Genomic DNA, 16,333 nt, shown 5'->3' with positions numbered 1-16,333 from the left:
TTTCCATGAAAATTTAAAACATTGTATAGACAAAAAATACTCAGTCTCTCTTCCTTTTTCTTTCTTTCTCCTAGTGTATGGTTTCCAAAGTCAGTGAAAAAATCAGAACCATATCAATTTAAATAATGAAGGCCTAGCCAGCTACCATGGCACTTGTCTGTAATCCCAGCAACTTGGGAGGCTGAGACAGGAGGACAGCAAGTTCAAGGCCAGCCTCAGCAATTTAGCAAGACTCTGCCTTAAATTAAAAAATAAATATCGTTAGGGATAGGGCTCAGTGGTAAAGCACCTCTGGGTTCAATCTCCAGTACCTATGCTCAAATAAATAGATAGTCAAGGCCTGCTGAAAGAAAAAATAATCTCCTCTCCCTCCTGACTGCCACCCACTGTGTTATTCCATCTGCCTTAAGGATACAAGGACAGGACAAATTTAGTCTTTTTCTATTCTCATATGAACACACATGCACAGTACATAGGAACTCTGCTTAAATGTTATAAATCATCTAATACTGTTTTAGGACTTTGTTTTTACTTGCTGTTGGCTCAGCATCTCATCATGAATATCATTCAGAGGCAATATTCAAAGACTTGCCTCACTTTGTAACTTCTGCATGATATTCCACATGGCATAATCTTTGCAATTATTGCCCCACAGATGGTCATTAGAAAGTCTCCAGTATTGTGCTAGGACACTTTGTGTCTTGCCAAAGGCTCCCTGTTAAACAAAGTCTACATAGTCTTACATTTGTATTCAGAGGATTCCTAAATCACTTTTTAGATTCCCTAAAACTAATTACTAACTGAATCAATATGTAGATTTTAAATTTTCACAGATATTGCTAAATTAATTTCTAGCAAATGTGATTTATTCCTTATCTAACAGTAAGATTGCCTGGCTTCCAACATAACTTAATAACATTTGGATGCTTTTAGTTTTTATAATTTTTGTCTATCTAATACATGACATGTTGTTTTATTTTATTTCCATATATTTTCAGATATATATATATATATATATATATATATATATGCCAGTTGCAATCATTGATGAACTGTGTGTTCATAGTCTTTGCCCATTTTTTAACAGTCTTTTTTCTTAATAATTTGAAGGCACTATCTTAATATTTCTTAAAGGAGTCAAATATTTTCCTTGTTTGTTTGGGTTAGTTCATGGTGTTCTGCAGTTATTAGTCTTATGTAAATTATATCCAATTTTCTTTTTATGGCTTCTGAGTTTAATATCTCTTTTACTCTGCATTTATAAAGACAATTTAATACATTGTCACACAATACTCTTATATTTCAGGTTTTTTAAAAATATAACTTAGATGTCTCAAGATTTTTTTGTATATTGTATGAAATAGGGTCTTAATAGACTTTTCTTCCACTCTCAAAGCAAATATGCTAAAATGATTTACTAAACAATGAAATTTGCTGATAAAATGTGACTTTTTTCCTCATATGAAGTATTAATTTTATGAAAACTTTATTAAAATTGCCATAATTAAGTTTACAACACTGGACTTTCTATTCTGTGCCAATAATTTACTTGTGCCCATGTTAGCAGCAACTAGCCTACTGTTTTGGTTAGTATTTTAGGAGTGTTTTGATATCTTGTAGCACAAAGTCTCCTTAAAGGCTTTTGGAATGCATATTCTTGCACATACATTCTTCCTTATGATATTTAGAGTGATTTTTGCCTACACTCCAATTTCTCGATATAATCTCCCTGCAATTTTTTTTTACAATTGTGTCACTTTTATAATACTTTGGGAATAATAGCCATTTTTAATGATATTACCAATATCCAGATATACAATATATTTTGACCATTCATTCATATGTAAATTTTAACATTTTCTTCATATAGTTTTTTATGAATTCTTCTGGTGACATTTACCCCTATGTGTATAAGAATTTCAAAATTTTTCTTTTAATTTTGCTACTTTATAGTATAAATAAGCATGAAAATTTTTAAAATTTATCTTATTCTCAGTTGCCTTAATATTATTATTCAGATAATATATTCAATTGACAGGTTTTTAAATGTTACTTCCTTTTCACCATAACTATAATTAGCTACACTTGGTCATAGCATGTTGTGATTTTACTAGGAGTCTGAATATAATTTGCTAACAGTCTATTTAAAATATTTACATTTAATATTTTATTCTTTCTCTGTGCTAATTTTATTAGGTTTTGGTATTTGAATCTGCTGCCTTAGTAAAGGCTACTGCATTTACATTTAGTTGCATTTTTTTTATAATTCTGGCTATGACAATTTATCAGTCTTATTTCCTATGACCTTAGCAACTTTCACAAGTAGTAGTAAGGAACCTGTTGGAGGACCCTACATTTTTCTTATTTTTTTTTTTTTTTTCATGTCTGATTGCTCTTGCTGACATTTATACTGTGTTGAGTAGAAGTGGTGAAAGTAGGCGTTCTTGACTAGTATTTGGTATAATAGATGGAGAGCTCTTGTCTTTCAGCATTGATGATGATCTCAGCTGTGGGCTTTTCCTAAACAGCTTTTATTATATTGAGATACATTAATACTGAATTTTTTGAGAGCATTTATGAAGAAGGGATGCTTAACTTTGTCTAATGCTTTTTCTGCATCTATGGAAGTGATTATCTCTTTTTAATATTTTGTTCTGTTAGTGTGGTACATCTCATTCATTGATTTGCATCTGGGTTTAAATACTACATAGTCATGGTTTATAATCTTTATGATGTGCTGTTGAATTCAGTTTGCTAGTCTTTTTTCCAGGATTTTTCATTCATGTTCATCAGAGATAGCCTGTAGTTTTCTTGTACTGTTTTTTCCTGACTTTAGTATCAGAGTGATATTGACCTCTTTAAGTGAATTTTGAAGTATTCTCTCTCCCTTTATTTTTGGAATAGTTTAATAAGGTTGAATATTTAGTTCCTTTGTCTTCAATCTTTCTATTCTAAAGAAAAACATTTAAGGTTCTGTATCTGCTTTTGGGTTTAGCTACATCCCAATTTTGATATGAGTTGCTTTTCATTGTTATATTTAAGTCTACATTATCTACTTTACTTACACCCTGTGTTTTTACTGAATTTTTGATTCTTAGTTTACTTAGGAGACTTTTTTCACTTAAAACACACACATACACTTCTCAAGTTATTTTACAAAGAAAGAGGGATCAAATATGCTGGTTTTTTTTTGTTTTTTGTTTTTTGTTTTTTTGTTTGTTTGTTTGCTTTCCCTTTGGTTTGTTTGTTTTTTACTTGTTTAGCTCTAAACTAGTATGTCCAATTACCAGTTTCATCTTCATGTAGGTATTTGTTAGATCTCTCAGTCTGGGACTCCACAATTGTCCTTTTGATTTGTATATCAGAAACTTACTCTTGTTCCATTCTTCACCTGTCAACAATGCTTCAGATGGAAAATGAAAACCTAGGAGTCACTTTAGGTTTGGTCTCTAGTCAGGAAACCATTAGGAGCAGGGACTAGAGAGCCCACTATGTACATAAAGGGGAATCTGATACCCTGGGCCCAGTTCTATTCTTTTTAAAGTGGATCCTGGTCTTCTACAAGGCTCCCTTGTAGGAAAACCATCTAATCACTGAACTTATTTAGAGTTTAACTCTATTTTATGGCTCCTTAACTAGGGAGTTAAAATTTATGAGGCTCTGAAAAATGTTCATTACAATAATACCTTTCATTTTCTCTGTCAAAACGTTTTAAATTGCAAGAATGTTTTTATCTTTAAAACTTTATCAAACATTTTGTGGAATCTTGTTCTCTCTTCCTGTAGGCCTAAATAAATCCTGAAACAGGGCTTCTCAAACTGTCACCTGCCTCAGAGCCACTGGAGATATTCTAGAAATGTGAATTCTGATTGAGGAGGTCCCAGGAGGACAGGCCTATATATTTGTAGCAAGTTCCTGGCACCAATATTGCCAGTCCTACTGAAAACAGTCAGAGGACCAACGCTATAAAGACCTTCTGCACGTTTTGTAAAGTTTGTTTTGGATTCAGTTTTTAAACCACAAATTTAAATATCTATATTTTATAGACTCATTTTTTTTTTTTTCTTTTTTTTCTTTCTTCCTCCCTTTCTTTCTTTTTTTTTTTTTTTTTTTTTTTTTTTTTTTTTTTTTTGATGTTAGAGGGATTTGAATCCAGGGCCTTATACATGCCATGCTATTGCTCTTCCACTGAGCCACATTTACAGCCCCTAATTTTTTTTAATAAAACAAACTATTATTTATTTGCTTATTGTTAATTTAATTACGAATCTTTTAAAAATATTTTTATTTTTACAGACTGCATTTTGAGTCATTGTACACAAATGGGGTACATCATTTTGTTTCTATGGTTGTACACAATGTAGATTCATACCATTCGTGTAATCATACTTGTATATAGGGTAATGATGTTTGTCTAACTTTTCACCTACCTCAAAGACCCATATTATTTAGTAAGCCTGGCCTGACATTTGTTTCAAAAAGTCAACTGGATTTTAAGAGTCAGAATTGGTTAGCTCAGAAAAGATGCAAAATAATTCATCATAGAGATGCAGTCATTTCCCAAGAGGGGGTTCTGACAGGAACTGAGTGGTTGCAAGTTGAGTGACCATTGTGGGGACTTGCCTGGTGTTAGCACTGAAAGTCTCACTTCTTAGTAAACCCTGAATTCTGAGCAATCTGGGACAGTTAGCAGTATTAGAAGTATTCTTTATTGACCCCAGACAAGTTACAAGTTCCTGAAGTGACTGTTTTAAAGGGGTTGGTCCGCCCTGAGAGTGCCTTAAACCATCACTTTTCTTTAGTCATTTCTCATAGAAGGTGGGTAGAGTGATTTCGACCCAATTCACAGGGATTCAGTGATGTGCCCAGGGTCACATTACATTAACTGAGGCTTCAAGTTCTTTATATTTTTCCTCTGTCATGATGTTATGTGCTCTCTAAAATAGCAGAATATTTATTGAATTGGCTTGTGGGCAATGCTTTGCTGTACAATTTCTCTTAAAGACTTATTAAAAACTAACCAAAAAAACCCAAAAACAAAACCCCTGCCTTTCTTTAATTCTGTGAAGCTGAGTACACAAGAGATAAAGGGAATACATTTTAAGATTCTCTTGTGAAAGCCAAGGTTTCTTATGGTTAACTTCTGGAATGATTAGTTCCATTTGCTGGTTATTTTTCATGGGCTGATAGTTATCTTACCAATGATAATATTCATGATATTTGAAAAATGTAACTCACATGTGCTAAAATCTACCAAAATTGCCTTTTAAAAAAAACCAGAGGTCATAAAACACCTAATCCTTCTAGTCGGATCACAAGAATAATGACACAAGTCCATTCTAATTAGATCCAGAAATCCCTGGACATTTGGCAATTAGTAGTAACAATTGTTTGATTAAGAATGTATAATATCCTTAATGCCAAGCATGCTATATGTCATTAAGCAAAAAAGTTCTTTTAAAGTCTTGGTTTAAAAACAGAACATGCTTGAGCGTGATAAAACTTGGATTCTGTGATGATTCGGCATTCAATGAGGACTTATTAATGGGCTGAAATCAAACTGTTCTTCCGGGATGTAAAGGACGGCTCAGAAGCAGAATTCTGCTTATAATTACTGACTGACTCGAAAACGTCTTGAGCCACAACCAAGTAGTAGGCATTAGGCATGGGTCATCAGTTTTCACTGGAATGGTGGCAATGTCAGTTGGTATTTGTCAAAACCCTAAATACCTTGTAGTAAAATATTGCAACAGACTGTAAACGTTGGCCTTGGAAACACTTGGGGAAGTATGCATGTGGAACTGGAAAATTGCCTGAGAAACTGACTAATAGAGCTGCTTCCATGCAGAGAGGCTCCTGAGCTTGGAACATGTCCCAAATTAGATGTATTGAGATCCCCAGGCCGTGTTTTGCAATTCAAATATACCAGTACTTTCCACGGCAGCCTCTTGGCCTCCCCAGTGGTGGAGTCCTTTGAATGTTCACACATAAATGGGCGTCTTTGTTCTCTGGAGCATGAAGCTGAAGAAAGTTTGGGTGGAAAAGGGATTGTGTGGGCACATTTGAGAGCAGTGCTCTGGTGGTAAATTCAAACTTTGGGGGAAAAAAAATTCCAAAGTGCATAGCTTCTGAGACTTCTGAAGGCAATTAAATACTGTCCAGTGGCTCAGACTTTCTACATTATTTTTAAAAAGCCAACAACGGTTCCTAATGTTGGAAAAATCATGGAGAGATAAGGAGAGTATTTGGGAGACTCCTTTTTACCTTTGGCCAATCCATTTTGCCTCAAACTAACTAACCCCTTTGACCAGGGAGGAATGTTACTCTGCCACCTGAATTCTTCTTTCCCTGGTCCTGAAAATGGGTTAGAGGCAATTTCTTTAATCACTAGGTTCATCTGCTGTTTCAGTTCTCTGGAGAGTCACCTGTATTTGCAGCCCCAAAAGGGTCTACAGGATACAGCCAACTTGCACTGGTGGGACATCTTTGTTCAGATGTTCATTTTCAGCCATAGCTGATGATCCATCTTGAAAAAAATCATGAAAAAATGACAAATGCCTGTTCTCTTTAGTAGAATACTCTGCATCTTGTATATGGCATTTAGGTAAGCAATCCTACTAGTCTATAGAACAATGGCAATCTGTGTCAAGTTTAGGGTCCTTGAAGTCAGAGGTCATGTACTCATCATCCTTTGTCTTCCCAGACTTAATCTGTCTCATTAAAGATGTCACTGTGTCACCATCTTCTGGCATTCTCTGGTCTCAGACATTCCATCTCCCCACCAGCCAGTCAGGAAGGGGGCTCATCGACACTGCACTCCAGCATGATAGCACACACTACTTTATTTTGTCTCCTCAGCTAGACTCCAGGGAGTGATCTTTCATTTCTGTATCCCCAGTGCAATAGGTGCTCAAATCCGCGTTGAAAGAAGTGAATGAACGGAAGGCACTGGATCAAGGCTGGTAGAGTTGAATTGACGAGGCACACCGTCTTGTAGCACTGGGTTGGGATTTAGTGAAGGTGATGTAATGTCACTTGACAGGGCAGTTAAATATTGACAGGCAGGAGGAAGCACACTGCTCTTTGCAGAGAAGGAAATAAGGGCTGACTGTGGCCGTCGGATCAGAGAGCCAAGGCTAGAAGCAGCTGCGGTGGTTCTGGTGACCCAATTGAGGTCACACAGTGCACTCTGCTCTTGTTTCACTAGGAGGTAAGATCTGGAGCCTTACTGGGAAGAAGATGGGTTATGATGTAAATGAATGCAGCCTCTCTCTGAGCCTATGGCTTGGACATGGTCTGCATCCCAGATGCTCTGTACCAGCTGCCCACTCCTATATAGCTCTGCGATCCTCATTTAAGGCAAAGAAAATGAATTCTGTTTGAATCTATCTCCCCTCACCCCACCTTACCTGCTCTCCTAAATGATCTGTGCTTTTGCTATAACCTCTTAAATGCTGGGGTGGATGCTGGTGTGTGCCTGCATTCTGAATGCTTAGTTGAGGAATTTGTCCATATGAATTCATTTGTAAGCACTCTTTGATGGTAATGATTAGAGACATGCATGGCAATGGAATTAGGAGGTCATAAACAAGTTCACTGCTACCTGGTGCTGCTTTATAGATGCACGGGTGGGAAGAGGAGGGAGAAGTCCATTAGGCAATGTTTTAGTTTAATAAGGAATGAAGAAGTGAGCAGAGGTGAGTTAAAGGAGGATGTTGGGTAAGTGAGAAAATACTAACAGAGAGCAGGCAGAGAAGTGGTTTAAGTGAATCTAGTTCTGCATTTAGGAAAGGACACATGTCACCTTGTAGGAGAAGGACCCCGTTTGACTTCAGAAAGACTTTAATTAGTTGGTCTGATTCAGTTGAACTTTTTAGAAAAGTTGGTTTCTGATCATAATTAAATAGTTCCATGCAGCCATAAGGAACAGCCAGAAGCATCTTTACTTGGTTCTTTTCCTTGTCTTTTTGTGAAGGAGAAAATCCTGGGAAGAGCAGAGTGAGGAGAAAGGTTTGGAAATCAGACCTGGTTCTTAGCACAGGATGAGATAAGGCTGCCTCATCCCTGTAAGCCTTTATTTCTTCACCTATGAAGTGGACATCAGAGGCTGCCTGGGCCACGGGAGTTTGCCACAAAAGAGCAGTTCCCTTTTACAGCTTCAAGAGACTTATTACATTTTATCTTTTCTTTAAAATTAATGACCTTTTAAAGATACCATTCACATTAACATACATTCATTTGCACATACACGTCAATGGATTTTAGTGTATTCACAGAATTATGTGACCAACACCAGTTGTATTTAGGACATTTTCACCACCCCACAAAGAAACCTCAGGCCTAGCAGCAGTCATTTCCCATCTCCCCACAAGCTCCAGTCTATTTTCTGTCTCTATGGAATTTGCCAGTTGTGGGTGTTTCATATAAATGGAGTCATACAATAAATATGTTGTAGTTTGTGGCTGGTTTCTTCCACTTACCATAATATTTTTTAGGTTCATTTGTGCTGTAGTATATATCACACTTCATTTTTTAAATTGCCATGTAATATTCCATTGTACAGAAATGAAATATTTAACTTATCCATTCATTAGTTGGTGGAAATTTGGATTGTTTCTGCTTTTTGGCTATTATAAATAATGCTACGATGAAATTCATGTACATTTTTGGGTAAACAAATGCATCTATCATATTTTCTTCCTATGCTTTTAATACTGTAGTCTCCCACCACATCTTCTTAAGACATCAGGGGAAAGCTCGGTAGACAGTATTGGGGGATGCCACTGTTTACTGAGCAGAAATGGATGGGGAAATGTCAAAATGGTTATCTTTCTACTTCAGAATATTGAAATACAAAAAGTAGGGTTTTTGCAATGTTTAGTTTTAACAAATGAAGAAGTAAGCCTTACGTAGAAGTGGGTAAAATAAACCAGCACCTCGTATTAATTTGTGTAAATATATAAATGTCTCCAAATTATCCATATCATCACCATAGGAGCAAAGGTGGGTCATTTCTGTTTTCCCTTTGTGGAAATAATCATGAATGGTTTTACTAAGTAGGAAAACAGAAGCAGTATGTGGTAGGGCAGGAATTGCAAAATCAAATTTATAGCTAGCCCAGGAAAATAGTGTAATGAGTGAAATGGACAGTTAAGGTGTTTGCATGAACATAATTATACATTCTAAGTCACCTATGGCCTTATGGTCAAGGAGATATTAGGGAGTGGTGAGGAGTTGGTATATTACAAGATATATGTCACTACAAGAAACAGAACATTGGAACTCCAGCTGTTTGTCATCATGTATGTACATGGGCTCAAATGTCCTTGCCTTATAATTCTTCAAGATAGCCATTTAGAATTGTTTTTGAAAATTCACTTTATGAGCCCAATGAAATATACCTGTGAACCATATTTAGTCTGTTGAAGATCAATTTGTAGCCTTTCAAGTGGGATAAATCATGTTACTTGACCTCCACAAGATTTGGGGGCTAATGCCAGTGTTATCCTCTTACTAATTGCATTATTCTTCAGACCTTCTGTTTCCTCTTGGATGAAATGTGCTCAGTTGTTCATTTTGCTTCAAATGTTCTGAGTTTCCATGAACAGTCCCAGTTCGGGGTTCTGTCTCTGTTCCCCCAGCCTGAAATGCATTATGGACAGAAGCACGAGTTCCCAACTGATACAACCTTGAAAGCCAGGGAAGTTCTAAGCAGCCTCCTTTGCATCTCATAGTTCAGAGCTGTTGGTGACAAAATCTCTCAACTCTTGTTCTAAAAGTTCCCGTGTTTTTCCTTCAACTGTGAAATCATCTTGTCTCCATAGATGGAACTCTGGGTGGACAAGGCAGTTTTCTTTCATTGGGACTAAATATGGCTCAGTTTGAACCCATGCTAGAGGTATAAAATTCCATCCTTTTATTACTATGTTGCAACATTTTAATTTTAAAATTGACTTCAGAATTAACCTATTACAAGCACCAAGGACACCTGAATTCTCTAGTTCTCTTATGTGATGATTTCATGGAGAAATATTTCTAGTTGAAACATCCAAAACTTCAGAGGCCACAGTTTAATGAAAGAACTGTATGTTTGCCCTCTGCTGGTCTATGCACCCAATTTTGCCTGATGTTGGGCTGTGGACCTAAAAAAGGCAAGAATAAGAGAGCCACCCCCAGACCAGCTTGAAAGGTCCCCTTGAATTCTCAGTTTGCCCTCTGATCCTTCTCTTTTCTCACTTAGGCCCGTGTGGGAATAATTCATTAAAACAATACTGTGAAAACCACACATTTCTTTATTTGGGAGTAGCCTTGAGGTCTGAACAGTCTAATTACTACATACTTGAGTTCACTGTACCTTTTAGACCTTTTACAATTTGTTCCTGCAAGCCATCCTATGAGGTGGAGCAGAGCCATTGTCCCCGTTTGACAGTTAAGGAAATTGAGGTTCTGCACTTGTTTTAATCTCAGAGTTGATTAGCTGCAGAACTGGAATCAGGATATACCCGTCACCCAAGGCACTTGTCAGTCACTTAGCCACAAAGACAATTCCTGTCTTTGCTAAGTAAATCCACAAGCAAGGTCAAAGAAGCCCTGTGTTTAAGCTTCTAATACCATCCTCTGGGAAACAGTTGAAAAGAGCAGTTTATCAAGGGCAAAATCTTACATTGCACATATTTATGTGAAATGGGCCTCAACAATTTTTTCTATCTGCTCCCTGTTTGCCATCAGGTAAGTTGGTCCTAAAAACTTTTAGGACTGAAAATTCTTTGTTTTCCTGTTCGTCTTAGAAATGTGTTCCTCCATCACTAATTTCAGTGTTTAACAACCCCCACTGTTTGAAATTTTCTACTTATGTCAAACAAATTTCTCACATTGCAGTTTATGTTCATTTTCTTCCACTCCTTTTCTTCTCACTGAAAACGTTGAACAGCTGGCCTCATTCACGACATAATAGCTCTTCTACCATTCTGGCCTGCTTGACCCACTCCAATCCAGCCTTCTCTTCTCCAGGAAAAATAATACGCCGGCTATTTAGCCTCTGCTCCCAGGTCCTGTATTTCCATCCTTTGATCTACATTGTGGTTCTACCCTCAATCCTCCCGTTGGAGGCCCAGGAGAACAATAGCTCCATCATCTAAAAAAGCACACCAAGGCCTCTGCAATGAGAGGTCACAGAGCCTGGGGCTCCCATCCCAGCCCCTCAGATTAGCATATTTCCCACATTGTACTGGGCGTCAGCTCTGCTGGGGAGGACACCTGCCAAGGTTCAGGCAGTTCAGGGGCAGTTGTCAGACTGACCGACTGAACTCACAAAATCAACCTGGGAAAGTGGGTCAAGGGTTGATGACATGCTGCGACATCTTTGGGAGTGCTGCAGGCTCACCTTGGAGAGACACTAGTGTCTTGCGGGAGGAGGGACAATCGGGGTTAATGGGAAATTGCCCCATGGGATTGTTGAAAATCACAAGTCACCAGGAGAGCTGACCCTTCTGGGCTGATCTGAGCAAAGTGCCAACTGTCGAGAGCCAATAATGGGAACAACCAGATGAGTCAAATGAAAGAGGATTTCCTGTGGTTCTTAAAAGAAAGACTACAAACAAAAACTAACTTCTTTTTCTTTTAAAATATACTCTCTGAGGCAAAAGGAAAGATAGCTTTATTCTTCATACAAAAGGGTAAAGAGAACTAGATTTCTTTTTTTAAATTTTAAGCAACATTTTAAAAGCTGGGTATCTGACAACTTTTACTGAAACTTGTATTTCTCAGTCTAATTCTAAGGATTGCCCTACCTTCAGATGTACCCCAACCAAATGTTTGTGGGGGGAAGAAGTTTTATAAAATGGAAAAAATGATTACTTGAAAGCCTCTTTTTCTTAAACTTGAGAAGTTGCACTTGCTTTGGGAGTAGGGTTTTCTCCAATAAATTCACTGGGTTTAAGGGCATGATGTTTTACTCACACAGAGCTTAGCATGTGAGTGTTAGCTAACATCTTGAATGGTAAAAATAAAAACAGCCTGTAAAAATCCTATTGCAACAAAACACGTGTGACTATTGCAACAAAACACCAAACTAACTTTTGTTTTCATAATGACAAAGATTATTTCCAACACCAAGGGCCAAGGTGGATATCAACCTTCTTCCCTGCAACTCCGGTGTAATGGTAAAGCCAAGTCCTTCAGTCCTGGGTATTTTCAAGAAGCCTCTGGTTTCTGTTTGCTGTGATCCTTATCACCAAGAGCACAGAAGACAGATTCTTTTCTCTTTAAAGGGTGCCAAGTTCTCAGAAATCCTGAAAGTAGTTTTGTAAAGATAAAAAAGTTGTTCCAAAAACATGATTTTTTTCTCCATAATTTGAGAGGAAAATTTCTTAAAAGCAATTCCAAAGTGTGTCTATTAAGCCCATGTGGGGACTTTCCCCTCTTCTGGGTTCTGGAAATCAGGACATATGCATTTGCTAGCATAGGATGACTAAAATGGAATTTCCACTAGCTTCATTCTCTGAGAGAAGGGGCTTCATCTATCTTGTTCCCAATGGACCCAGAGCACCACACAATGTCCAGCACAGAGGAAGCATAGTGGAGCAAGTTCTGGATATTAGTTAAATGTACAATACCTGCCATCCATCCCATGAAAATGTAGGGGAGGCCTGAGGTTCATCCAGACAAATAGAACCTTGAAAGAACTGGCACTAAATGAAAACTAGAGATATTTAACTCAATGAAACTGTTGTCAGAATGTTGGTCTGATAGACTTATTTCATTCTCAGAATCACACAGCCCACAGTCTGCCACTCACAATGACAGTTTACTTTTGCTCAGATAAATTCATGACTGGCAGTCAAAACCTGACTTGTGGCTCAGTGGTATGCCTGGGGCCCTGAGTTCGATCCTCAGCACCACATAAGAATAAAATAAAGGCATTGTGCTCACTTACAACTAAAACAAAAATATTTTTTAAAAACCCTTATTTAAACTACATCTACATCTATGTCTATAACTGTAGCCATTAAAAATAAATACATAATGTAAAAAAATGGCAAAAGTAAAATAGTTCTTTTCAAATGTTTCATAAAGAGAACCTTGGTACAAGATGTATGGCTGCAACAGAGTATTTGAATAAGAAATAAAAATACAATTTTGAGGTCAAGCTCTATTTGAGGATTAGAGTTTAACTTCATTAAGGAAGCCACAAATTATTTGCATGTTCTGCAGCCCAGTGGTCAATGGAACCCCTGGTGACCAAACACTCTTGTTCAAAGAGCCAAAGCTCCTTTGACCTTTCAATGTATTATCTGAGGGAGTTATGGTCAGCTGGCTCCCAAAACAACCTAGGCCTGCAGCTGCTCTGCCAGCTGGCCGTCACAGGTTTACAGCAGAAAACTTGGAGGGGACTCATGGCTTCACCAGATGCCTTATCACAGGGTCCAGCTGATGCCCCACACAGTGCAAACCAATTCCATACTTCATATAAAATGACCTGATTTGGATATCATAGCTGTTTCTTTCAGTGTCACAGAATAAGTACCTTACATGTGTATTTTAATTTTCCAAAGGTGTGAGCTGTAGTCAGATCAGTGGCCAGTGACCACAACCAAATCTCAGAGGGCAGGCTAGCATTTTGCAAGGAATTCCAGGTATGCAGTCTCTTTTTGACTCTGACAAGGTGCAAACAGTTATGTTAACAATCCACTTCTGCCTGTATACACTGAAGCAACATCAGAAGGGGTTATGGGGTTGAATTAACCTATGTAATCAAACTGAATCAATCTGAGAACATAATGAACAGGAGCAGCTTGGTCTGTGTATTTACCAATTTGTAAAACAGCTAAGCATAGAGTGAACATATTGTGGGTCAAAGTTCAATACCAGGGAGGAATTGAAAGAATCCTATCAGTGAACCCTTGACTCAACAGGCCACTGGAGGGACCATTAGCCAGGGCCTACATCTGCTCCTGAATTTTAAATGTAATTTAACTTTCCTGATAAGTTAATTCATTTGTTAAAGAATATGTAAAAATACCATGTTATCCTTTGTGTGCTATAATATTCCACCCATAATAGTTTCCTTATGGACAAAAATCTGATTTTCATAGTGAAATTATGAGAGAGTGTCACTATTAGAATAGCTCAACAAGGGAAAACGACCACATCTAAACATGATGTGCATGGTGAGAAGTTGCTAGTAGAAAGGCTGGACAAGATATTGAGCAGACTAAGGGTTGTAAAATGTATGTTTTAAAAAGACACAAAGATGGACCAAATGTGTGAGTCAATTTCATGCTTTTTTGATGCAATAAGGAATGACCTGAATTCATCCTCCCTATCTCATTTCTGTTTTTGTTTTTGTTTTGTTTTTTGCCCTTTGCTGCTCAGACATAATGGGAACATTGCTTGGCCTTTGGGGTAAATGATTCCACTTGAGTAATTTACCATGTGGAAATCAAAGGGAACAGATTTCTAATGTGGAAAATGTTTTAACATCAGAAAACCAAAAGACAGGCTCAATTTAGAGAGACACCTTGTCTTTAAATCACAGAGCATGCCATATATATATATATATATATATATATATATATATATATATATGGAAAGGTTCAATATATATATGGAAAGGTTAAATTAAACCATAGCTCTATATATTTATAAATTTGGTAAATTAGTCCTCACCTAATGCCTGTTTCATAAATAACTTGAGACTTTGTGACTTGAAGAACTGATTGTATTTCATATAGCTGTCGAGTTATAACAGAAATTGCTATAGCACAACATTTAGTGTGTCATTGATTTTTCTTGGAACCTGTCCTAAGTGGCTCTGCGACTATAGAAGAATTCTATAATGATACCTATTATGGGCAAGGCCCCAAGGGCACCAGGATAGTGAGGTGTCCTTGTGTTCTTATTCATGATACAGTGCTCAACTCCAGATAAATGTGTGAACTCAGATGACCTCTTGGATGACCAAGTCTTCAACCCCATCACTCTTATAGAAAAGCGGAAAAAATCCCAAGTCTCTTGAGACCAGACAAGCGACATAAATAGTAAAGCAATCTGGGTAGAGAATGGGTCAAAATGAAGATAACCATGCCCATCTCAAGGGCTCAGATGCTTCTGATTATTATGGAATAACAATTGTGCAAACATGGGGTAAGTCCTGTGCTGCTCGATCTTACAACTTTTAAGAAAAGCTAGAAAATAAGTTTTTTACATAAAAACCTTCTGGTTTATTAAGGTTAGATCATTTTAAAAGCTTTTGTTTTGAAGTAATTGGTGATTTGCATGCAATCATGAGAAATAGTACAGAAAAATCCCATGCGCTCTTTTTCCTCTTTCCCCTAATGAAAACATCATGCATGACTATGGCATATTACAACCAATTGCTAGCTGACATTCCATTTGATGTTGCTACAGTACATCAGCTTATTGGCTCATTATTTTTAAATTTCACAGACACCAATTAAAAATATTTGAGGACTAGCAGTACCCAGTCTTAATATTTCTGTTCATAATCCATTGGTATAACAGTCTGGCTAGATTTAGCAGACAAGCCTTAAATTTGGATCCTTATAGCTGAAGCTAGAAAAATTATTTAAAACATTGCTAGAAGGACCTCACTTCATCTTTCCTTTGTGGGTGCTTTCCCAGTCTTATAGTCTGAATTCCACTCCTTCTAGCCTATTAGTGGGTGCTCAGTTTGGACCTATCTTCTGACTCTTGTATCTTTTCTTCCCAATATGCATCTCTACATGCTGACCTCATCTTCCATTTGAACTTGATTGACTTTGCTTGTATCCCCAGGCAATCTCACCCTGCAGGCTCTGGCCTCAGATGCCCTCTGGGCTCATAGGCTTATCATATTTACTTTCTTCAAATACCTTCTCAGCTCCTTCTCTTCCTTCCCTCCTCACTGAAGGCAAACCATTTTAGCATACTTCAATTTGGTGGGTAACCAAAGTATTTATTTGTGCTGGAATTCTGAAATCTTAAATATTTCTTTAACTAAAGTGAGTCATAATTTAGGGATTATAAATATGAAGTTTTAAAAACAATAATAATATCATAAAAAGCCAGTTTTCTACATAAATGGTTTTAAGACTTCTATGGTAGTGGGGGCAAAGGATGCCAACAAAGTCTAAGAGTGTATGGGGTAGAAATAATGCTTATAGATTTAGATTTCCTTCACTTTAACTTAAGGTTTTCCCTTCTGTCCCATTATTGGTTTTTAATTGCTCTCCCTGACACAGGTACCTTTCCTAACATATATGTAGGAATAGTTCCCTTCAAAGTCACGACATTGGAGGTCATCTCTGGTCATAAGTACATGACAGAAGGTGGG

General features: G+C 37.2%; 1 protein-coding gene across 9 annotated transcripts in view; it reads left to right on the top strand.

Moving 5' to 3' along the window:
- Nucleotides 1-16,333, top strand: part of NCKAP5 (NCK associated protein 5) — a 1,127,143-nt gene that overhangs the window by 264,997 nt on the left and 845,813 nt on the right. For 2 of the 9 annotated variants that reach the window (XM_079135592.1, XM_079135594.1), the window contains exon 1: nt 4,305-7,210. The exons of 6 other annotated variants lie outside the window; for them this stretch is intronic. The gene's annotated coding sequence lies outside the window, so the exon portion shown is untranslated. Of the gene's footprint in view, nt 1-4,304; nt 7,211-7,975; nt 8,048-16,333 lie in introns of those variants that run through there. One more of the 9 variants, XM_079135593.1, reaches the window with a different exon arrangement.

The sequence above is a fragment of the Sciurus vulgaris genome (assembly GCF_902686455.1).
Source record: "Sciurus vulgaris genome assembly, chromosome: 3".
NCBI lineage: Eukaryota > Metazoa > Chordata > Mammalia > Rodentia > Sciuridae > Sciurus > Sciurus vulgaris.
The sequence above is the reverse complement of the archived record's forward strand: the minus strand, read 5'-3'. Positions and strand labels throughout refer to the sequence as shown.